Source organism: Lissotriton helveticus, chromosome 1_1, assembly GCF_964261635.1.
Source record: "Lissotriton helveticus chromosome 1_1, aLisHel1.1, whole genome shotgun sequence".
Taxonomy (NCBI): domain Eukaryota; kingdom Metazoa; phylum Chordata; class Amphibia; order Caudata; family Salamandridae; genus Lissotriton; species Lissotriton helveticus.
The window spans coordinates 1,687,886,067-1,687,910,477 of NC_136057.1; positions in this window are offsets into that span (position 1 = coordinate 1,687,886,067).

The following is a 24,411-nucleotide window of genomic DNA, read 5'->3' on the forward strand; positions in this document are numbered from 1 at the left end:
CGGAACACATTTCCCGCTCTCACATACGCTCTACACTACTCCACAGAACCTTAGCACATGTTCCTCACTTTCTAATCATCCCGGAACACATTTCCCGCTCTCACATACGCTCTACACTACTCCACAGAACCTTAGCACATGTTCCTCACTTTCTAATCATCCCATAACACATTTCCCGCTCTCACATACGCTCTACACTACTCCATAGAACCTGAGCACATGTTCCTCACTTTTTAATCATCCCGGAACACATTTCCCACTCTCACATACGCTCTACACTACTCCACAGAACCTGAGCACATGTTCCTCACTTTCTAATCATCCCGGAACACATTTCCCACTCTCACATACGCTCTACACTACTCCACAGAACCTTAGCACATGTTCCTCCCTTTCTAATCACCCCGGAACAAATTTCCCGCTCTCACATACTCTCTACACTACTCCCAGGAACCTTAGCACATGTTCCTCACTTTTTAATCATCCCGGAACACATTTCCCGCTCTCACATACGCTCTACACTACTCCACAGAACCTTAGCACATGTTCCTCACTTTTTAATCATCCCTGAACACATTTCCCGCTCTCACATACGCTCTACACTACTCCACAGAACCTTAGCACATGTTCCTCACTTTCTAATCATCCCGGAACACATTTCTCGCTCTCACATACGCTCTACACTACTCCACAGAACCTTAGCACATGTTCCTCACTTTCTAATCATCCCGGAACACATTTCCCGCTCTCACATACGCTCTGCACTACTCCATAGAACCTGAGCACATGTTCCTCACTTTTTAATCATCCCGGAAAACATTTCCCACTCTCACATACGCTCTGCACTACTCCATAGAACCTTAGCACATGTACCTCACTTTTTAATCATCCCGGAACACATTTCCCACTCTCACATACGCTTTACACTACTCCACAGAACCTTAGCACATGTTCCTCACTTTCTAATCATCCCGGAACACATTTCCCACTCTCACATACGCTCTACACTACTCCACAGAACCTTAGCAAATGTTCCTCACTTTCTAATCATCCCGGAACACATTTCCCACTCTCACATACGCCTACACTACTACACAGAACCTGAGCACATGTTCCTTACTTTTTAATCATCCCGGAACACATTTCCCACTCTCACATACGCTCTACACTACTCCACAGAACCTTAGCACATGTTCCTCACTTTCTAATCATCCCGGAACACATTTCCCCCTCTCACATATGCCCTACACTACTCCACAGAACCTTAGCACATGTTCCTCACTTTCTAATCATCCCGGAACATATTTCCTACTCTCCCATATGCTCTACACTACTCCACAGAACCTTAGCACATGTTCCTCACTTTCTAATCATCCCGGAACACATTTCCTACTCTCCCATACGCTCTACACTACTCCACAGAACCTTAGCACATGTTCCTCACTTTCTAATCATCCCGGAACACATTTCCCACTCTCACATACGCTCTACACTACTCCATAGAACCTTAGCACATGTTCCTTACTTTTTAATCATCCACGTCACTCATGCACCACTCACAGCAGGACTCCCTGTTGCTCCTCCACCTCTGGCTTCCTCCCTTTTACTATCCCATGTTACACATTTCACCAGTGGGAAGTAGGTACAGAACTTCCCGCCACACACTGCTACCTACCTTTCACTCCCCTTAAGTACGCTTCGATACTTTACATACACCATCGCTTCAAAAATACACCCACACAACCCCCTACACTACTACAACACATCATATACTACCCTTATCACCGATAGTTTACACCACAAACTATACACTAAGCCAATTCTACACACGACATACATGTTACTTCTTCCCCTTCACTCCACCAGTGAGGCCAGGAAGCAACACTCCCAATAACCTTCAATATTACTACAGAACATTTTGCTTTCACTCCAAGCCACCACCACATTACCACCTTATAAATACAGGAGCACCAGATTTGAAATGAAATGAAATGTAAATAAAATGTATAAAGCGCTCCATTACCCAGAAGTGTCTAAGCAGTAGCCTAAAAAAAAAAGCCTACCAGATGGAGTGGTGGATAAGCCCGATTCCTGAGTCTATTGGTTATAAAAGCCACGTTTTTACTGCCTTTCTGAAAACCAGCAGATCAGTCTTCATTTTAAGATTGAGGGGCATGGAGTTCAACAACCTGGGCGTGGAGGTCACAAAACTCCAGCCACCCCAGCTTGATCCCTTGAATTTGGGAATCACTAGGTTGGAAGCAGAAGCTGATCTAAGAGGTCCGACTGGTGTGTAACGCTGAAACTGTTGTTGAGATATTCAGGACTTAGATTGTGAAAAGACTTGGGGCCAGATGTATGAAATTCCGTATTTGCGATGATCTAATAGCAAATTTTAGTCATTCACTATTAGGAAATCGCAAACTGCTTTATACAGCAGTGTGTTTGACACTGTTAGTGATTCACAGTGGGTCGCAAATGGACCTGCCTCAGCAATATTCATGAGGCAGGTCGCAATTTCCGACCCATCGTTAATGGCTACATTTTCAGTGATGGTAGCCTGCTGTGGTCAGCAGACAACCATGAGTGTGATTGCTTTTTAAATAAAGCAATTTTGTTGTAGTAATGTAGCCCGTTTTCCTTAAAGGAAAACGGGATTCATTTCGAAAATAAAAATGAAAAGCTACCTTTCCATTTTTTAAGAGTAAAAACGTCTTTACAAAGCCACTCAAGGCAGTACAAATCACCCCTTGTGTGGCTTTGTAAATATCTTCAAGCATTTCATGTCGTAGCGCAGCCAAGACGTAAAATGTTAGTAAATATGACCCCAAGTGTCTCTAATATTAAAAGGCGAGTATCTGCGTTACTATTAGCTGGTTATTCTCTGGTCTCTCGAGAGAGTTCACTTGTTCTGGAAAAAAGGTTTAAATTGAATATAATAAAAGGGACCCCCTGAGTCTAGATAGAGTTCCTAGGACAGGGCAACAACAATATTAGTAATCATTTTTCCTAGGCAACAGCATACCGGTCTAAAATCAGGTTAAACACTGATTTTAGACAGATATGCTGTTGCCTAGGAAAAAATATTCCTAATACTGGAAAAAAGGTGTGCCATGCCATCACTTTTTCGCCAAGATGTGTATCTGAGAGGGCATATTTACAAGTGCATTGCGACAAAGGGTTGTCACTCTTATTGACGTTTCTGTAGCGCAATGCCCAGCTTCATATTTATAAAGTGGGGTTAAGCCACTTTTGGTGGCTTAACGCCACTTTGTAAATATGGTACCCTTTCACGCAGATATCTGCGTGAAAGGGCCATGCAATGGGTGTTGCTGTGGACGTTACACCGCAACACCCTTTGCTTTTTGACTCTGCCCCAGATTCACAAGGATCAGTAAATCTGAGGCAGTGGCAAAAACGAACGCCACGGAAGAGCAAGCGTTAGAATGGCGAAACGAGGAAAAATGCTTTTATTTCTCCTCGTTTTTGCTTTTTCTATGTGTGCTGCCATCTGCAGCACACATAGAAAGAGCCAAATGCCATTAATGATTGTTTATGTGCAGGAAGGTCTCCTTTCCTGCACAGAAACAATCATAACCACTTGGATGCTAATGACAAGGGTAACTCGTCATGCACTGCCCATTCATTTCAATGGAAATTAGTGAATAAGAAGAATATTGCCTTAGCACTAAAGGGGTTTTAAATAATGACAATTTTCTACTTCTATGTGTGCTGCAGTCTGCACCTCACATTGAAGTAACAAATTGCCATTATGGATTGTTTATGTGCATGACGGGACACCTTCCTGCACATAAACAGTCATTCCCTGCAACGCAGGTACCCTAGCAATATGATACAAGGGTGCGTGCCTGCGTTGGTGGTAGGCAGCCCATTTTAGTGCCAGCGCTAGGGAAAACACAGGGGTGCGCCATATTGTAGTTAATATATGGTGCATCCCTGCATTTTGGAAATGTCTGAGTGCGGCACTGCCAAAATTGTCTCAGCTCCACGCTCCGACATTTTGTTGTAAATATGCCCCTGAGTCTTACTACAAAGCGATATGCCTGCCATGCCTCAATTCCTGCCCTAGTGCACATAGGGGCATATTACCAAGGGGGGCGATAGGCACTTTTCGCCGGTTTAGCGGCCGTTTTCGGCCGCTAAGCGGCGAAAATTCTATCGCCCCATTATCAAGCTGTCGCTAACAGCAGTTAGCGACAGCTTGAAGGCGATAGCGAGCAGTTTGGGGCCCGCTTTGCAGGTCAGCAATATTTATCGCTAATGACATGCAAAGTGGGCGTACCCAAACCGTTAGCGACTGAAAGCAGTTGAAAACGTTGCTATCGCCTATTCACAAGGCTGGCGTAGCGATGGAAATATTCCCGCTATCGCCAAAAACTAACGCCTGCTCTGACCAGTTCTTAGCCATGTTATCCAATGGGAGGTGGATAACATGGCTAAGAGCATTTTTTCGCTAATGCGAGAATATCGCTATATTCTCAGCGTTATTCTCGCATTACGCCGCTATCGCTGGATATTTTAGCGCAATGGAGAAAAGCGTTGCTAATAGCATGTTTTCTCCGCTAAAATATCCAGCGATAGGCAGCGATAAAAAAAAGTCGCTAGGCGCATTTAGCGATAAATTTCGCTAGTTGTTGGTAATATGCCCCATAATGACTTCTTCACAGATATGCACGGGGCATGCACCTATACCATAGACACGCTAGCTCGTGCATGCGTTCTTTTACAATCGATTAGGCTACCCATTTGTCCAAATAAGCTAAAAATACCATCACCGAGGAAAACAGAAATGAAGGGATGTGTCCAGAGAGGCAGAGATGGGCCTGTCTCGGTTAAATAATTTCAGCAAGAAGGTAATTAAGGAAAGCTGGCACCAGTTTGGACGTACAGTACTTCAGGGAGCAGGTGGGTTACTTTCCGTCGCTTGCCAAATTCCAGACCTGTCAGCCGGGTTTCGCCTCCTGCTGGCAGGCAGGTGGCTTACTGGGCTGTATTTATTTTGTCTTCCTCTGTGCTTTCTTTTGTTCCAGACCTGCCTGCGGTGCGTGTAATGGCAGCCACGCTGTGGAGCTCAGGCCGGCGGTGACACGGATCTGGCAAAGCTGCGCGTTACAGCAACAAGATAGGAGAACTCCGCTGCCTGTCACAATAGAGGCATTACAGCGTGGCTGCCAGCCTCCGATTGGGTCGCAGTCGATTAAATGGTGCACGAATTTGATATCGGCGGCCCTGATCTTTCCTTTTGGCTATGCATATTGCAAACTCTGCACGTCACAAGTTATAATACTAGGATGGATAGCTCAACCTTGAGTCTTCCTAGGTCTATACATTTAAAACTTGGCACTTGGATAAAAACATCCACTGTTAGCATTTTATTAAAAAAATACCATATTTTTCATAGCGCTGGAGTTCTCAGCTTGCTAGAAGCTGACTTGCTTGCTAGTAGTGCCAGAGGTCTGCTCTCTGCCTCAGGCTGCCAAGAGCCTGCCTTCTAAATCTCTGTTGCTTAAGTTAGGCCTGCCAACTCACATTTTTCCGCCATGTGACACACGGATTCTTTTCTCATCACGTGGAGACCTGATGAAGAGCCACTATCACATGGTGAGCCAGAAACCCTTGCTAGAGAATGGGCCAAGCGCAGGTTGACCACACTGCGATGCTGGGCTCCATTTGAGACCTTACCGCGACACGGTAGGTGGCTCCGGATGAGTTTGTTCTTGCTGTGGGGAAAGGTAGATGGGACAGAGTGGAACCACGGCACGAACTCATATTCTTCGTGGCTTCAACCACTCTCCATGGCTCCGCCCCTCTCCAAGGCCCAGCTCTTTCTCCATGTACGATCTAACAGTGAAAATGATTGGGCAGGATGGTGCATGCAAGGAAACACTGGAAACCATTATAGTGTGAAAAGGGCCACTTTAATGAGACAGGTGCGCCACTCGTGATCCAGCAAATGCTGGCACTAAACGATGCATTCGACAATTAAACCCGGCCTCGCTATACATAATAATAACTATCAATCCTCCTAACCTCCTCCCCTAAGTTACACTAAAATCCCATCACAACTTTCCTCACTCAAACTTCACGCATCCAAATATCCCTATGCCGACTGTTGCTTTCTTGTAGCTTTCAAACAACCCCTCCCCCCCCAAGCATCCTCGACTGGGTCTCAACATGACCAACTGTTCTTGTAATAAGTTAAAACTATTCTAACCAACCGCCAAAGAACCTGCTCATTTTCAGCAACAAACCTTCATAACCACAAATGCTCACCCGTCCCATCGAAAACAGCCTAAAAAAAACTGCTATCGAATGCAAATCTGCCCAAACATGAAAAAACCCAGACGACCATCCAGGACCAAAAATATATGGAAAACCCCAGGGCTCAGCACTGTCTCCCCTCCTCTTAAACATCTACCTCCAGCCGCTAGCGGCCAAGTATTTAACTATGTGTACGACACAAAATTAATCCTCCAGATTGATAACTCCCCTCAAGCCCATGCCCATATGCAATACATACTCAAACACACAGTCAACTGGATCACAGCTAATTCGCTAAAAATCAACCCCGATAAAACTGAGGTCCTTGTCATTTCCTCCAAAAGCAATCCCTGGAATGACCTGTTCTGGCCACAAGAGCTTGGCACCACCCCAACGCCAGTTCCAGTTGTAAAAAGCTTAGGCATCAAGATCGATGCCAACCTCTCCATGGCAAACCAAGTCTCTGCCGTGGTCGGAACCTGTGTGGGCTTAATGAGACAGCTGTGGAGACTCAATCCTCTCCTCTGCCACACTACAGATGGTCATGTTGGCAATGATCGCGATTATGGCAATGCCTTATGTATTTGTCTCCCACAGAAACGTATCAGTAAGCTGCAGGTGACCATGAACAACGCAGCTAGGCTGATCCTCTGGCTTCCCAGACGAGCTCACGCTACACCCCTGCTGCAGCAGCTGCACTGGCTCCCCATTACGCAGAGAGCAAAGTTCAAAGGTCTGTGCATCACCCATAAAGCCGTTCACTGCCAGAACCCAGTATATGTCAAGGAGTGCCTAGGGAACTATGTGGCAAGACGCACACTTTGGTCATCCAAGGCAGGCCTTTTGGCCTATCCACGGATGTATGACATTACAACGCATGCTTTTACCACGCATGCCTTTACAACGCTGTTTTTACAACGCATGCCTTTACAACGCATAGTGCTTTGGGGCGCTGGATAGTGAATAGTTTAATTTACTATTCCAACTCCAGTCCCCGTGGATAGTAGGGAAGGTGTTGGATAGTAAATTAAACCTATTCCCTATCCTAGAGCGCCCCCCAGCGCAATGCATTGTAATGGTTTGCGTTGTAGAAGTTGCGTCGTAAAGGCACTGCGTGGTAAAAGTTGCGTTGTAAAGGATGTTTCCCCCTATCCACAGTTCAAAACTACATCCAAAGGCAGCAGAGCCTTTTCTGTTTTAATTCCTCAACTATGGAATCGGCTGCTCGAGAATCTATGCAAGGAACCCGCACTCCTCCCTTTCAGGAAATGACTCAAAGCTCTTTTGTTTAAGGAGGCTCTGAACATAGCATAAAGCACCTCCAAGTGTTGCATCTGTGACTGGTGGTGAGTTTTGGCCACTCTCTCGAAGCGCTAAGAGACTTGCTGGTGACTATGCGCTCAATAAATCCCAGTTAACATAACATAACATATAGTGGGAAAAAAGCTGCTTTAATGAGACCGGTGCAACATTCTTGATCCAACTAACCTGGTGTAGAAAAGAACCCCTTTTTGCATGGTTACCCTCCACCCTTTGCCTGACATCTGATGCAACCTGACTTGATGTGGCCTGGGTCCCTGCCAATCAGGTTCCCAGGGCCTGTGTTCTTTCCAAAAAACTGTACCTTGTACCCCCAATTGGCACATCTCTGGCCACTGGTAAGCCCCTTGTAAAAGGTGCCATGGGTACCAACAGCACTGTAACTAGGGAAGGCATCGAAGGGCTGCAGCACCTATTGTGCCAACCTTAGAGTCCTGGTACCTTAACACCCACACACTGCCATCGCAGGCTGCGTGTTTTGGTGCAGTAAAAATCTTAGAGATGCCCCCTGAAAAACAACCAGCCCTGGTGTTGTTCCTGAAGGCTGCCCGCCATTTGCCACCACTAGAAACGTTTATGAACCCCTGGGTAGAGAGCCTCTGCTCTCTGGGTCCAGAAATTAAAGCCCATCCTGGGCAGAGGTGTCATGCCTTCTCCCCCAGGGTGGGCTGCTTCCAGGAAGGGGAAGCTTCAAAGGCCTGCCATCTTTGTGAGCTGTCCCTGCCTTTTGCTACCCATAGCAACTGGCTCCCACTGGTTCTGTCCCCCACTTTGGGCAAGAGAATCGGTGGGAAAACTTAACTAGGAGGAGGGGTGTGCCCACCTTCGCCAACCCTACCCCTCAGGTATCTCAGTCCCCTCCTTCTTGAAGATGAGGTGACCCAACCAATCTGGGCGTACCCACCCAAAGGAAGGGACCCATTGGTACCGACCTGCATACACCCATTTTAGCTAAATCTAGTATTTAGGGGTGACCCTGAACCTTGCCTTCTCGGATTCGAGGAAGAAAGAAGAAGGACTGAAGAGCCGTGCTGACCCAGGAAGAGGAAGACACCAACTACTTTAGCGCAAGCCCTTCAGGCTTGTCCCATCTACGACCTGCCAACAGCAAGAACCCAGGCGTGTCCAGCAGCCAGCAACCCCCAGTGCCTGGAGGACCTGCCCTGCAACCATCTTACAGACTCTGTCTCCCGTGAGCACTGGATTTGCTAGAGCCGGGCCGCTGCAGGTAAGAGAGGTGGGCTGGGTGGGGCGATTTCAAGACACTACCATAAGGGAAAATTAAAAAAAATAGTTAATTTTCCCTCGTGGTCCGGACCCCACCATTCTCACCTGCAGCGGCCGCAGCTGCTCGAGCCAAGACTCACCCACAGAATCCAGATTCCGATGACTCTGCGATTCTACACCACTCTGCACCCGACGCCTACGGCCCGAGTAGCTTAACAACACGAGGAGGTCTCCCCAGTGATCCTGACCTGGGATCTGGTGAACCCTGACCTCCCTGTAGCCTCAAGACGACCCTTGTGGCCTCAGCCTCAAGGGTCCCCCCGATCAGAGCTGGTAAGAAAACGCGACGTCAGAAGACACCCCTGCACCTGACGCCCCACGGCCTGGGGCGGCCCAACCGACGGCGTCCAGGCATCCCCAAGAATCTAACTTATCTCTCCAGCCGATGGTCGCCATCAGAAAGTCTCCCTGCTCAAGCCTGCAGCATCTTTACCAAACTGGAGATCTCCATTGATAATCACGGGGCCCCCAACGTCTCAGTGGCGCCTTGAACCTGGCTGCTTCAGTGCAGCTCTTGTGCTTATTGTTGGCCTCTCCAGTGCTGACCTTAACTCCAGGAGCTATGCTCCCACACCTGTGTTGCCTGCTCGTAAGCAGTCCCTGACCGAAGGCCCCATTGGCTAACATTGGGGGCCTGCACTCGGCCGCCCCAGTGCTGCTGGTTGTGCAACTTGAGTGCCTACCTAGACCTTGAGGAACCTTGGTCCTAACTCCCAAAACTCCTACTTTTAAGACGTTTACTTACCTGTGAAACCGATAACCATTTTTCTCCCTTAGCAACCTATGTTATAAGATTTTTGGCCTAAAATTTTCTGTGTTGAACAGTTGTTTTGTAAGGGGAAAACAGTAACTATATATAACTCAAGCCAAGAAAAGTCTTACTTACCTTGTATTGTGAGATTCTTAGGTGAGGTATCTAGACATACCACCCCCAGTCCTCAACATAATCTAAAAGTATTTTAAAAGTAATTACTGTGTAATATAACCTGCTTTTTAAAACCATACCAACCTGTAACAACTGCAAATCCATTCCCAATTGCATTTCTGTGTAATGTTTTACAATCAAAAGTATATTTTGCCTACCTATACCATGTCCTGCTTGGATCTAAAAATAAAACACAAGTATACCTTTTTTATACTTACCCAATTGGTCTGAATTCTGTCTCTGAATGTGTGTCTAATCAGTCCTTAAGTGAGTAAATATAATACATGCTTAACACACCCTCTGGATAAGCCTAACTGCTCTCCCACACTACCACAAAGAGAGCTGTTAGCACTTACCTAATTATAGCCTCTGCTATACCTCTGGGGACTACCTGGACTCTGTGCACACTATACTTTACTTTTGCATAGTATATATAGAGCCAGCTTCCTACACCTGGCCATACATACTACAATTAAACCCGGCCTCACTATAGATAATAACAACGTTCCCTCTTCCTGCCCCTCCTCTAAGTTACCCCAAAATCCCATCACAACTTTACTCACTCAAACTTCATGTTTCCAAACATCCTGCATGCCCACTGTTGCTTTCATACTCCCCCATTCCTTCCCCCGCATCCTCGTCTGGGTCTCAATATGACCAACTTTTCTTGCAATAAGTTACAACTAGTTTAACCAACCGCCACCAGAAAAACCCAAAGGGGCAGATTTATGTTAAATGGCGCATCCCCAGGGATGCGCCAGTTAACATGCGCCACAGTGCGCCACAGCTCCGCCACCCATGGTGCGCCGCATTTATGATGCGGCGCACCATGGGGCAAAAACGGCACAGATGCGTGACGCATCTGTGCCGTAAAGGTGACGCATTGCTGGAGTTGCGTCGCAAGCGCGACGCAGCTCCAGCAAGGCTCGGGGGTGCCCCATCTCCACAATGCTGTGTCAAGACCTACGCCTGCTTCAAGCAGGCGCAGGCTTTTGACGCAGCATTGGCCTGAAAGTGACTGAGTGAAATCTTATAGATTTCACTCAGCCACTTTTGCGAGGCGCACCTGCCCCGGAACGCCCACCCTGCGCCGGAACGCCCACAAGCGGCGCAGGGCTTTACAACGTGACGCATCTGCCTAGATGCGTCACGTTGTAAATCATTCGTAGGGATGCGCCACGTTTACGCCGCCTTGCGTGACGCAACAGCGGCGTAAACGTGGCGCAAGTGCCTCATAAATCTGCCCCAAAGAGTTTTTCTGTGCCCCTTCTTCCCCTCCTTCCCCTCCCCCTTTTCTGCACTGTCATTGAGGCCCCACCAAATGGACCTGCAAGTTCAACAGTTATGCCAAAAAACACCTCAACTGCATTGAATACAATTCCATGTCAGGACCAGAGGCGAGGATTACGCTGTTCTTTCTACACTTTTTGAACAACAGCCGTATTAGAATCATAATAAATACAAACTCCGTGAGCCATTGGGAAAGAAAAGAACTTCAGTCCAACCAATCGGCAGTCATGATCTCCCTTAATTATCCCTTGTACATGTTGGACAGGCCGCATGTTCGAGCTGTCCCCCCTCCCCGCAATGGGACCAGGACCCTGGCTCTCCCTGCATCCCCAGCCAGAGTCCACAAACGACCACCCGAAGTACCCTGCAATCCCTCCACTACAAGACACCAGCTCCGGACCCAGCTGGCCCGGGTCACCATCTACCCCACGACATCGACCCGGCCGCCATCTTGGGGCACTGCAGCACGAGGCCGCGTGGCCTCAACTCGACCCTAACCCCGGGCCCGGCCGGCCCCGACATCGAGGCCCCACCATCCTCCCAGGAGGCAGAGTGACCACTTGGCGAGTCGATGGGAGAAGGAATCGTCAACGGCTCTCCTCCGCCAGGTGTCAATCACCCCAGGCCGCCTGGGCGCTGGCTCCACCCCCCTGCTGGGTGTCTGGACTCCCTCATCCCGGACCTCCCGGCCCCCAGGCGCGAGGGTCCGGACATCAAAGGGGACCAGACCTATAACTGGGGCAGGGCCAGACCAGGAAGGCAGTTGTATCCTGGAGTCGAGAGACCCGAGAAGAACTCATCCGTGACTTGGCCTGCTGGCGCTGCCGCGGCCCTCTGCCTCGTGAAACCATCGTCTTGGCCTGCTGGCGCTGCCGCGGCCCTCTGCCTCGTGAAAACCATCATCTTGGCCTGCTGGCGCTGCCGCGGCCCTCTGCCTCGTGAAACCATCGTCTTGGCCTGCTGGCGCTGCCGCGGCCCTCTGCCTCGTGAAACCATCGTCTTGGCCTGCTGGCGCTGCCGCGGCCCTCTGCCTCGTGAAACCATCGACTTGGCCTGCTGGCGCTGCCGCGGCCCTCTGCTTTATGAGACTATCACCTTGGCCTGCTGGCGCTGCCGCGGCCCGATCCACAGACACTCCAGCTCGAGGATTGTGAGCTCACCGTTGACCACTACCTGTACCGATCCGGTACCAAGACTGTCCCGCTACCCCCTTTCCCTACAGAGACTAGAAGTGAGAGGACCCCCGGGTCCAAGATATCCTGTATCGCTGATATCCTTGCCTTAAGAACCTTATATAAAACCTTGAACTCAACCTGGTGTGGTGCCTGTTTGTGGGGAGGGAGGTAACTTGTCTGTACGATCGCCGGAGACGGTCCCCCTCGGGGATCTCTCCCTCGGTATCCGGCCGACCCTCAGGGTCCCCGTCTAACATTGGTGGCCAGCGACGGGATCCGAACCTACGCATAATCGTACAGAAAGTCACTCGCCCCACCACACACAACAACCATGTCAATAGAGAGCGGAACAACGGAAAAATTTCAGATGGAAAAATTGGAAGACTACAACCACCGGGAACTGAAGCAATATTGCATAGAACTTGGACTTCCAACCACAGGTCTTAGCACAAAGGAAGACTTCAAACGAGCCCTAGAAGCTTGGGCAGAAACGGGTACGGCCGTACCCCGAACACAAACAACCGAAACGAGCCCCGCACCAACTAAAGAAAGAGCGGATCTCTCCCTGGAAGAGATCCGAGAAAGAGAAAAAACCAGACTCCACGAATTAGAACTTGCCCGACTTCGCTTGGATGGGGAACTCAAGCTGGCAGAACAAAAAATAACCCTGGAACACTTACGGCTCAGGGAAGAGCGGGAAGACAAGCAAAGACAGAGGGAGCTAGAGGAAAAGAGACTAGAGTACGAACATGAGCGCAATCTCAAAGCACTGGAGATCCAGAAACAGAATAAAGACCTCGGGCTCCCCGAACGACCGACCCCGTCTGCCTCGACCGAACCCAAGGTTCACATCCCCAAAGATGTCATCCGGGAATACCACAAGAACGATGATATCCAGCAGTGGTTTAAAGCCTATGAGGTGGCAATGACCTCCCACCGGATTCCCCGAAGCGATTGGGGAGCCGGATTATGGGGGAGGTTTGTCAACGAAGGGCGGGACGCCCTGCTGCAACTCCCGGACCAGCTGATGACCTCCTACGACCACATGAAGGCCGCCCTCCTCACTCGATACGGGCTCACACCTGAGATGTACCGCCAACGGTTCCGCGACTGCAAACGGATTCCGGGTACAACTTGGGTGGAGTACGTGAACTTTTTTAGCCGAGCCTTCGAGGGGTGGATCAAGGGCAACAAAGTAACCACCTACGAACAACTCTTTGACCTTATCGTATGGGAACACCTGTCGAACAACTGCTTCGTGGAGCTCCGGCAACACCTCCTGGACAGCAAGCTAACCGACCCTCGACAACTCGCCGCCGAAGCCGATCGGTGGGAAAGCACCCGAGTTGGCCGGAGCGCACCCAGCGAAGTATCCAGATCGTATCGCCCCCGAGGGGGAGGAGGAAGTCAGGGTCGGGGGAGAGACCCCGGCCCCTCGTCACCCCCCAGAAACCCCTCGACCCCGGTTGGCCGGGGAAGCCCTGCCGTCCGGGCCGGTTTTCGGGCCAACATTACGTGCCACAGGTGCCAGCGACCCGGCCACTACGCCAGTGATCCCAACTGCCCAAAGAATCCGAACACTACTCCCCGCCAAGTTGCAGCGGCGGCCCTAGGGGAAGAAATAATCCCGGAAGACCAAGAAGAGTACGAGACCGATCCCTCGGAATGGGCGCCCGCCGCCATGGCACTGGTCTGCTTAGGGGAGAGAGACATGATTCCGCGGGCCCCCCTTCCCGCCAACACACAGAAGTACGGTCAATGGGTCAACATCAATGGCCGCCGGGCGGAAGCCCTCCGCGACACCGGGGCCAGTGTAACGGCGGTCCGACGCCACCTCGTCACTCCAGACCAAATCTTGCCGAACATTCTTTGCCCTGTTCGATCAGCCGACAACTCCGAAAGCCTATGCCACATGGCCTGCGTCCCCTTCGAGTGGGGAGGAGTAACAGGGATGTTAAAAGTAACTGTCCGCGATGATGCCCCCGTGGACTGCCTCCTAGGAAACGACCTTGAAAGCTCTCCCTGGGCAGCTGTCGAACGGAGGGAGCACCTGGGGATGCTTGGCCTCCCCGAATGGGTCTGCGTCACGACCCGGTCCATGACCGCCCGCGCGGTCCCCCGCCCAGAAGAGCCCGAGTGGCCAGAACCTCCTCCCGCGCTCATCCCAGAGGAGGCCGCCCCAGAAGCCATTCCCTTGACCCAAACCGAAGAAGGACCCGACCAGCTTCGGGACGTCCCTGACCTGGCACAATGGCGGCAGGAGGGAGGCCCCACGCAGGAACAATTCCGGGCCGAGCAAAAAACCTGTCCTTCTCTCGAAGGACTCCGGCAGCAAGCCCTGGCCCAGAGCACCGGGGATACCTCGGGGGCCCACTGGATCTACTGGGACCAAGACCTGCTCTACAGCGAGCAGAAAATTGCAGAACTAGGGGCCAGTCGGGTGCTGGTGGTGCCCCTTCGCTTCCGAGACTTCCTCCTGAACTTAGCCCACGATGTCCCCCTTGCCGGACACCTGGGGCAGGATAAAACCTACGACCGCCTGGTGACCCATTTTTTCTGGCCCCACATGCGGAAGGATGTCACCAACCACTGCAAGGCCTGCCCCACCTGCCAGGCCAGCGGAAAAAGTGGCCGAAAAATCAAAGCACCATTACAACCCTTTCCTGTCGTCACCACCCCGTTTGAACGAGTGGGAATAGACATTGTGGGGCCCCTCGACCCCCGAACAGCCCAAGGACACCGGTTCATCCTGGTCCTTGTAGACCACGCCACCCGCTATCCCGAGGCCTTCCCTCTTCGGACTGTGACGGCCCCCGTGGTGGGCCGGGCCCTGATGGGGATCTTCTCCCGGGTGGGGTTCCCCCGGGAGGTCGTCAGTGACAGGGGCACGAACTTTATCTCCAGATATATGAAGTCCCTCTGGCAGCAATGCGGGGTCACCTACAAATTCACGACCCCTTATCACCCGCAAGGAAACGGACTGGTCGAGAGATTCAACCGCACCCTCAAGGGGATGATTATGGGTTTAGAAGAACCCCTTCGACGCCAGTGGGACGTACTGCTTCCATGCCTCCTGTTTGCCTATCGGGAGGTCCCGCAGAAGTCCCTCGGCTTCAGCCCCTTTGAACTACTGTACGGGCACCCCGTCCGGGGCCCCCTCAGCCTAGTCAAGGAAGGTTGGGAGCAGCCTCCCCAGAAAACTCCCCCGGACATCTACCGGTATCTCCTGGCTCTCCGCAACCAGACCCGGCGGTTCCGAGACACCGCCAAAGCCAACCTCGAGGCCAGTCAGGAGGACATGAAGAGGTGGTACGATCAGCACACGTCCTCCATTGAGTTCGAACCTGGACAACAGGTCTGGGTGATGTCCCCGGTTGAGCCCTGTGCCCTCCAAGACAGATGGTCCGGGCCCTTCAAGGTAATCGAACGCAAGGGGCCCGTCACCTATTTAATCGACATGGAGACTGCCCGGAACCCCCTACGGGTCCTCCATGCCAACAGGCTCAAACCCCATTTTGTGCGATCCGAACTCAGCCTCCTGATGGCTACCGATACTGGGACAGAAGAAGACTCCGAACCCCTTCCGGACTTACTGAGGGCCCTCGAGCAGGATGGCTCAGTGGAAGGGGTCCAGCTCTCCGAGGCCCTGTCCCCGGAGCAACGCCAAGACTGCCAAACGCTCCTGAGGCAGTTCGCCTCCCTGTTCTCCCTCACCCCCGGAGTCACCCCCTGGTGCCTCCACGATGTAGACACCGGGGACAGCCCTCCTATTCGACACCGAGCATACCGCGTACCAGACCGGGTACGAGCCTGCATCCAGACCGAGGTGTCCAAGATGCTGACCCTAGGCGTGATCGAACCCTCAGACAGTCCCTGGGCGAGCCCAGTCGTCCTGGTTCCCAAGGCAGCTGCCCCGGGCGTTGCCCCTGAGCTCCGGTTCTGCGTGGACTATCGAGGGCTGAATGCAGTTACCCGGACCGACGCTCATCCCATCCCCCGGGCAGACGAGCTAATTGACCGGATGGGGGCCGCCCGCTACCTGAGCATCTTCGACCTAACAGCGGGCTACTGGCAGATCGGCCTCACCCCTAGGGCCCAAGAACGATCCGCCTTCTCTACCCCGGACAGGCACTACCACTTTAAAGTCATGCCCTTCGGCATGAAAAACGCCCCGGCAACGTTCCAACGGCTGGTAAACCAGGTACTGGCGGGCCTGGAAGACTTCAGCACCGCCTACCTGGACGACATTGCTGTGTACAGCCACCAGTGGACCGACCACCTCCGCCACCTGCGGGAGGTTCTACACGCCCTCCAGCAAGCCGGGCTCACCATCAAGGCCAGCAAGTGCCAAGTTGGCCAAGGGTCCGTGACCTACCTGGGACACCAAGTGGGAAGCGGGCTGGTGGCCCCTCTCCAACTCAAGATTGCTGCCATCCAGGCCTGGCAACCCCCTACGAGCCAAACGGAGGTCCGGGCCTTCCTGGGGCTCACCGGATACTACCGGCGGTTCGTGAAGGACTATGGCAGCATCGTGGGGCCCCTCACAGAGCTCACCTCCAAAAAGAGCCCCAAAACCGTCAACTGGACCCCAGACTGCCAATCAGCCTTCGAGAAGCTAAAGACCGCCATGTGCACGGCCCCCGTGCTCCAGGCTCCCGACTACAGCCGGGAATTCATTGTGCAGACGGACGCCTCCGATCATGGTGTGGGGGCCGTCCTCTCCCAACTCAACACCGAAGGGGTCGACCATCCGGTGGTCTTCATCAGCAGACGCCTCTTGCCCCGAGAACAGCGCTGGAGCACCATTGAGAGGGAGGCCTTCGCCGTAGTCTGGGCACTCAAGAAGCTCCGGCCATACCTCTTCGGCACCCACTTCCGGGTGCAAACAGACCACCGACCCCTGCAATGGCTGATGCAAATGCGGGGGGAGAACCCGAAGCTGTTGCGCTGGTCCATCTCCCTGCAGGGGATGGACTTCACGGTGGAACATCGTCCAGGCCAGGACCACGCCAACGCCGACGGCCTGTCACGCTTTTTCCGCCTCAGCGAGGAGAGTCCCCAGGAAGATGGCTGACTCTCCCCGCCTTCAGCTGGGGGGGACGCATGTTGGACAGGCCGCATGTTCGAGCTGTCCCCCCTCCCCGCAATGGGACCAGGACCCTGGCTCTCCCTGCATCCCCAGCCAGAGTCCACAAACGACCACCCGAAGTACCCTGCAATCCCTCCACTACAAGACACCAGCTCCGGACCCAGCTGGCCCGGGTCACCATCTACCCCACGACATCGACCCGGCCGCCATCTTGGGGCACTGCAGCACGAGGCCGCGTGGCCTCAACTCGACCCTAACCCCGGGCCCGGCCGGCCCCGACATCGAGGCCCCACCATCCTCCCAGGAGGCAGAGTGACCACTTGGCGAGTCGATGGGAGAAGGAATCGTCAACGGCTCTCCTCCGCCAGGTGTCGATCACCCCAGGCCGCCTGGGCGCTGGCTCCACCCCCCTGCTGGGTGTCTGGACTCCCTCATCCCGGACCTCCCGGCCCCCAGGCGCGAGGGTCCGGACATCAAAGGGGACCAGACCTATAACTGGGGCAGGGCCAGACCAGGAAGGCAGTTGTATCCTGGAGTCGAGAGACCCGAGAAGAACTCATCCGTGACTTGGCCTGCTGGCGCTGCCGCGGCCCTCTGCCTCGTGAAACCATCGTCTTGGCCTGCTGGCGCTGCCGCGGCCCTCTGCCTCGTGAAACCATCATCTTGGCCTGCTGGCGCTGCCGCGGCCCTCTGCCTCGTGAAACCATCGTCTTGGCCTGCTGGCGCTGCCGCGGCCCTCTGCCTCGTGAAACCATCGTCTTGGCCTGCTGGCGCTGCCGCGGCCCTCTGCCTCGTGAAACCATCGACTTGGCCTGCTGGCGCTGCCGCGGCCCTCTGCTTTATGAGACTATCACCTTGGCCTGCTGGCGCTGCCGCGGCCCGATCCACAGACACTCCAGCTCGAGGATTGTGAGCTCACCGTTGACCACTACCTGTACCGATCCGGTACCAAGACTGTCCCGCTACCCCCTTTCCCTACAGAGACTAGAAGTGAGAGGACCCCCGGGTCCAAGATATCCTGTATCGCTGATATCCTTGCCTTAAGAACCTTATATAAAACCTTGAACTCAACCTGGTGTGGTGCCTGTTTGTGGGGAGGGAGGTAACTTGTCTGTACGATCGCCGGAGACGGTCCCCCTCGGGGATCTCTCCCTCGGTATCCGGCCGACCCTCAGGGTCCCCGTCTAACAGTACACAATTCTGCCTCCTCTTTCTTCACAGCTCCAGCAGCCACCAGATAAGTGTTCCTGGCCTTTGTGACATATATTATTTGTTTTGCTTATTGTTTCCATCCTGATCAACAGGGCTTGAGTCGGGGTGCCACGCGGGGGGACTGCGTCCCCCCCACTTATTTTACCGAGAGCTCGATAACTACAAACTACAACTGAGTGCAAGCCACCTTTCGTGACGTCACTTCCGGTTGTGACGTCAACGTCCCCCCACTTCTTTTTTTAGGACTTGTGCCCTGCTGATCAATGTTTATGCACTGTTTTCTTGTAGCGTGACCGCAGGAACACTAAGGCACTCCTTTACAGCCGCTCATGTGCCATATTTTGCTTTATTGAAGCACGAGGGGCTAAAGGTGCAGTCCGGTCTTCTGGCCACACCTACAATTATTCCACTCAGCGCCTCTCTTTTCTCTCTTAGCCGGTACGTTTACTTGTAATTACAGAAGCAAGGAGCGTGACCGGCTGCATTTCACATCGCAGGAGTGTTTTATGCAGCCCAAGCTTCCTGGAGTCTGAACGCCTCACCAGAGGTTTGTACCATTGACTTAAACATGAAGCCAGTGCTCCATATTTCATTGAGACATACCTAGGCTGGTGTGTTCGGTTTCCTTTTGGTATTTACACTTGACCCTTAAAAAACAGAGGGCGTTATGTGTCCTTTGGCTCTAGACCTCAAATAGGCTCGTGGGCTGGTTGTAATATATTCTCTGGGTCACCCCAGTACCACACTGCCCCCAATAATGCAGAACTCTGCATTTACATACATGGAGGAGGAAAGTGGCACCTACTGCCATATTGGTGGGAATTTTTGTGATTTGATTGATATATCCCTTCATAAGGCTGTCTCTGATGCGGTGGCACCCTTAGACAGAAGCTCATGCAGATAGCAGAAAAATCTTTTAAACCCCGCCCGCCGAGGGAAGACCTTTCTGGAACCCTGGTCCCTATACCTCTAGGGCAGCCTGACGCGACACCCACAGAGAGCAAAGAAAAGCACGCACACAGCCCTGGAGTTGAACTCGATGCTTTTGACAGACTCAGAGAGCCTTCGTCAGCCATACTCACCATCTAGGGTTTGAACCTCTGCCATTCCTGAACCCGGGACCTCAGATGGGCATCTTGCAAACACACTGGTTCCCCCTCCCTCTCCAGGCGCAGTGGATGGGGATGACTCCCCCACAGCCTCTGATGGGGATAATGTACCAGATGGCCCTTCTGCCACCATGCACACGCCCAATGATGATTCCACTGTGGGGAAAGGATCCCAGGCATATGGTCGAACATGCCAGACCCTGAAGACTTAATGCACCCCCACTTGGCAGAGAGGGTCAGAAACCACCTTGACAAGGAGATACAGAACTGCCTTCAGGCAGAGGGCCCCTGTCCGTCACTGGATGGCAAAGTGGCACTAACTCCAGAGATTGACGCCTAGATGGCCACCTTCCTGGCACGCACATCGGGTACCCTAAAAAAGGGGCAGCGCCCTCCCGGCTCCCCTGTCAAGATAAGCTCCAAGAACTTTCTGACCCCCTTCCAAGATCCTTGATGTCACTGGAGACGCCAATGAAGGAAAGCAGCTGTAATGCACTCAATAAACTAGCTTAATAGATTAAACGGTTACACTGCAAAATTCATATAATAAACTATTAGCGTGCACCAGGTAAAAGGCCCTGCAAGCCTTTGAACATGAAATGGAGGAATCGCCAGATGACTCTCTGGAGAACCCAGTGCACTGCACTAGTCACTCAAACGAGTGTACAAAATCTTCATCAATTGTTGACTGATTGTAAACAATGTATGTAGTTAAGATCAAGTTATACAAAAACAAATAGCGTTGACAAAATAACATATGTATACTGAAGTCTTCAGATGTTGATTGGATGCATGTTTATTGATTATTCTTGGATATTGTTGCAATGATTCACAAAATTCGAGCAATAGTACTTCATAACAGCATCATAGATTAAACATTAAAATATCAATGCATTTCGGGCTTCAAAATGTGCCCTTCGTCAGGGGAATCTATGAGGAAAATAGTACAAACCATTAGTGAAACTATACTTTATGCAGCAGAAAGTCATATGCCTTACAAAGGTGGCAGAGCAAGCATTAGAAGATATACACGATGTCAACAATATGCAAAAATAGCGGAAAAATTGTGCTTTAGAAAAAGGTGCATGATACCAGAATACCAAACCACCAAGCGAACAGGTTCTAGGAAGCAAACGAAACATGAGAAGGAGTGAGCATGCCTCCCATGCTAATGACCGAGTGAACAGTGAAGCCAAGAGTGAAAAGGGGAAAACCGGAGAACACAATAAAGTGAAATAAATCCTTACCCAATTGGGTATAATAATTCAAAAGCGGTGCAGTCTATGCAAGAACAGCTTGGCAACTGTGGAAGTGCGCGACAGCGCGTCCGCAGTAAATTAAGGCGAGCTATGAGAAACAACGACAGTGAGGGGGACATGAGTATGGGGCAGAACCCAAAGGTTACAAACGGTGAGATGCACCAAAGCTTTAAAAGAGACTCACCCGCCAAAGTTAATGAAAACCCGGCGTCAGGTAAAGTACTCGAAAAGTTGTCGACAGCCTGAAACCAAAATAACAGAGCTAAGCATGCTGTCCAACAGGTATATCCTAACTTGGTCAAAAGATGTGTGAACTACGAATACTCGCCAGGACGTGCAGCTAACTGAACAGCGTGGTGCAGAGCAAAGGTTTCGATAAACGAAAACGCTGTGTGCCGACGCCGCAAACCGGCGTTTCCACAGGTGACTAGACATAAAGAGCGGACTAACAAGTAGAAGGACAGGGGGCGGCCATCTTAGAGTGAACAAGAAACAAGACGAAAGCCAACACCATGAGTCTTAAAGTGAAAAAAACAGAATCAACGAAAAAAGCCAATCTGTCTTGCGGCAAAGATGCGCCCAACAAGGCCAATCCAAATTGCCTACAAAATGTCCTACCTGCTCATACCACCTTGCAAGCAAAATTAAGGTGAATGTCTCTCACCTGTGCCTTGGACTTCAACGACATCCGGTCCAACAAAACCAGCAACTTAAGTTTCTTATCCTCTGTAAGCTTCAACTCCATACGCCTCGAGTCCAATACAATTACCAAAAAAGTAGTCACTTTGACTGGACCAACCATCTTCTCCGGAGTCAACAATACACCTACTTAACTCATCAAATCCTGAAATATCTGCAAAGCATTTGCACATTCCTTCAACTGCGGTGAACCCACCAAATAGAAATCATCCAGGTAATGAGTCATGATTAGAACAAAGTAAAAGAGATCAAAAGTGTGGACCCTTCATTTGAAATTTTTGAGACACACACTTACTATTATGTACATACTTCTCTTCATCACGAGATTCACTATAGTGCTTTAATTGCTTTTTCAGCTCATTTGCCTTCGTACTCACTTTCGGCATTTTATGATATTTTTTGACATTTTATTTTAGTCCACAATAACAGTGGTGTTCTCTGAGTCACCACCACACAATTGTTTCAATTTCATGCGCCACATTTGTTTTTCGTTTTCTTTGTACTATACCTTATTCCTTGTGTCCTTCCCAGCTCTGAAGAGTCACGGGATCACTCCCGGATGACGAAACACGTATCAGCTGGTTTTCTTTCTGTATTTATCTCAAGAAATGTGATAAAAAATGAATCATAAAGATATTCCTGATGTCGACCTTCATATTTTTTGCACAAGAAGTACTTTGAATCGTGGTTTTTACACTAAAACCAATATCCTAAACATGTGCGCAGAACTTGGTTCTAATTTTCAGTGTGGGTCCCGACCCACACACTCGCAGGGGTTTTTGCTTGGGTTGGTTTCCCCTGACCTGGCAGCACCGTAATTATTCCTTACATCTCATACTCCATTGCGAACCTGCTTGAGCACCATTTCTTCCTGTCTTAATCTAAACCCTCCACCGAACCAGTATAATGAGTATGATCTCCTTTCCCACAGAATAACAAAACAAATTCTGTAACAAGCATTGGCATAGCCAATAGGTCTCGCCTTTGGGACCTTATAAGTCTTTAGCCATGCAACACTTGATGTTGTTGCACCAAGGATATTGTGCTAGATAACTAAACACTTATAAGGTCCCAAAGGTAAGACCTGTTGGCTATGCCAATGCTTGTTTTGAAGATGGGGTCGGGTGCCAAGAAGAGCCAGTGGAGTTCCATCAAGGAGGGAGTGATGTGGCCATATTTCTTCGTCCTCTTGAGGAGGTGTTTCGTGTCTTGTAGGATGGCTTTTGCATTGTGCCAGAGGAGCAGAGGGCAGGGAATCAAGAGTAAGCAGCCTTGGACATCAGCAGACCCAGCATTTGCTATCCTGGCAGTAGATTTCTGAAAAAAATATAAGTTGGAGATCTACGCTCATTTTTTTTTTTTTAGCATATTGAGGGGCTGTGCTGGTTTAATGTAGTAAGACACCCAGCCACATTTGTTTTTCGTTTTCTTTGTACTATACCTTATTCCTTGTGTCCTTCCCAGCTCTGAAGAGTCACGGGATCACTCCCGGATGACGAAACACGTATCAGCTGGTTTTCTTTCTGTATTTATCTCAAGAAATGTGATAAAAAATGAATCATAAAGATATTCCTGATGTCGACCTTCATATTTTTTGCACAAGAAGTACTTTGAATCGTGGTTTTTACACTAAAACCAATATCCTAAACATGTGCGCAGAACTTGGTTCTAATTTTCAGTGTGGGTCCCTACCCACACACTCGCAGGGGTTTTTGCTTGGGTTGGTTTTCCCTGACCTGGCAGCACCGTAATTATTCCTTACATCTCATACTCCATTGCGAACCTGCTTGAGCACCATTTCTTCCTGTCTTAATCTAAACCCTCCACCGAACCAGTATAATGAGTATGATCTCCTTTCCCACAGAATAACAAAACAAATTCTGTAACAAGCATTGGCATAGCCAATAGGTCTCGCCTTTGGGACCTTATAAGTCTTTAGCCATGCAACACTTGATGTTGTTGCACCAAGGATATTGTGCTAGATAACTAAACACTTATAAGGTCCCAAAGGTAAGACCTGTTGGCTATGCCAATGCTTGTTTTGAAGATGGGGTCGGGTGCCAAGAAGAGCCAGTGGAGTTCCATCAAGGAGGGAGTGATGTGGCCATATTTCTTCGTCCTCTTGAGGAGGTGTTTCGTGTCTTGTAGGATGGCTTTTGCATTGTGCCAGAGGAGCAGAGGGCAGGGAATCAAGAGTAAGCAGCCTTGGACATCAGCAGACCCAGCATTTGCTATCCTGGCAGTAGATTTCTGAAAAAAATATAAGTTGGAGATCTACGCTCATTTTTTTTTTTAGCATATTGAGGGGCTGTGCTGGTTTAATGTAGTGAGACACCCAGCAGGTAAGAGAACCAAAAGGCAACTTAGCTGCAGAAAAATCATTTTCATTGCCCGTGTTAATATTTAAAACTTATTTAAATTACTATTATTTCTATTTTCACAAAACTCCACACGTGAAATAAATGAGTATGCCAGCCCCCTGATGAGAAGTGCGTTTTTTGCATACCAGAATATATCACCCTCACGTCACCCGAGAGCAAGCCGTCAGCCCACACTTGCAAACACAAGCTTGGAAATGTTCCAGTGTCAACAAACATCTACCACACACTAGCACAGCCTTAAACTTTTGGCATCTGTTTCCAATAACGCAGGAACAGTTGTGTCTACGTTTACAAATGCCTGCTCTTGATAACAGTTTTGGTCCCTGAAACCTCTGATAGCTGCACTATTTCCAGGGTAAGAAGGTCGTATGGCCTGACGAAGG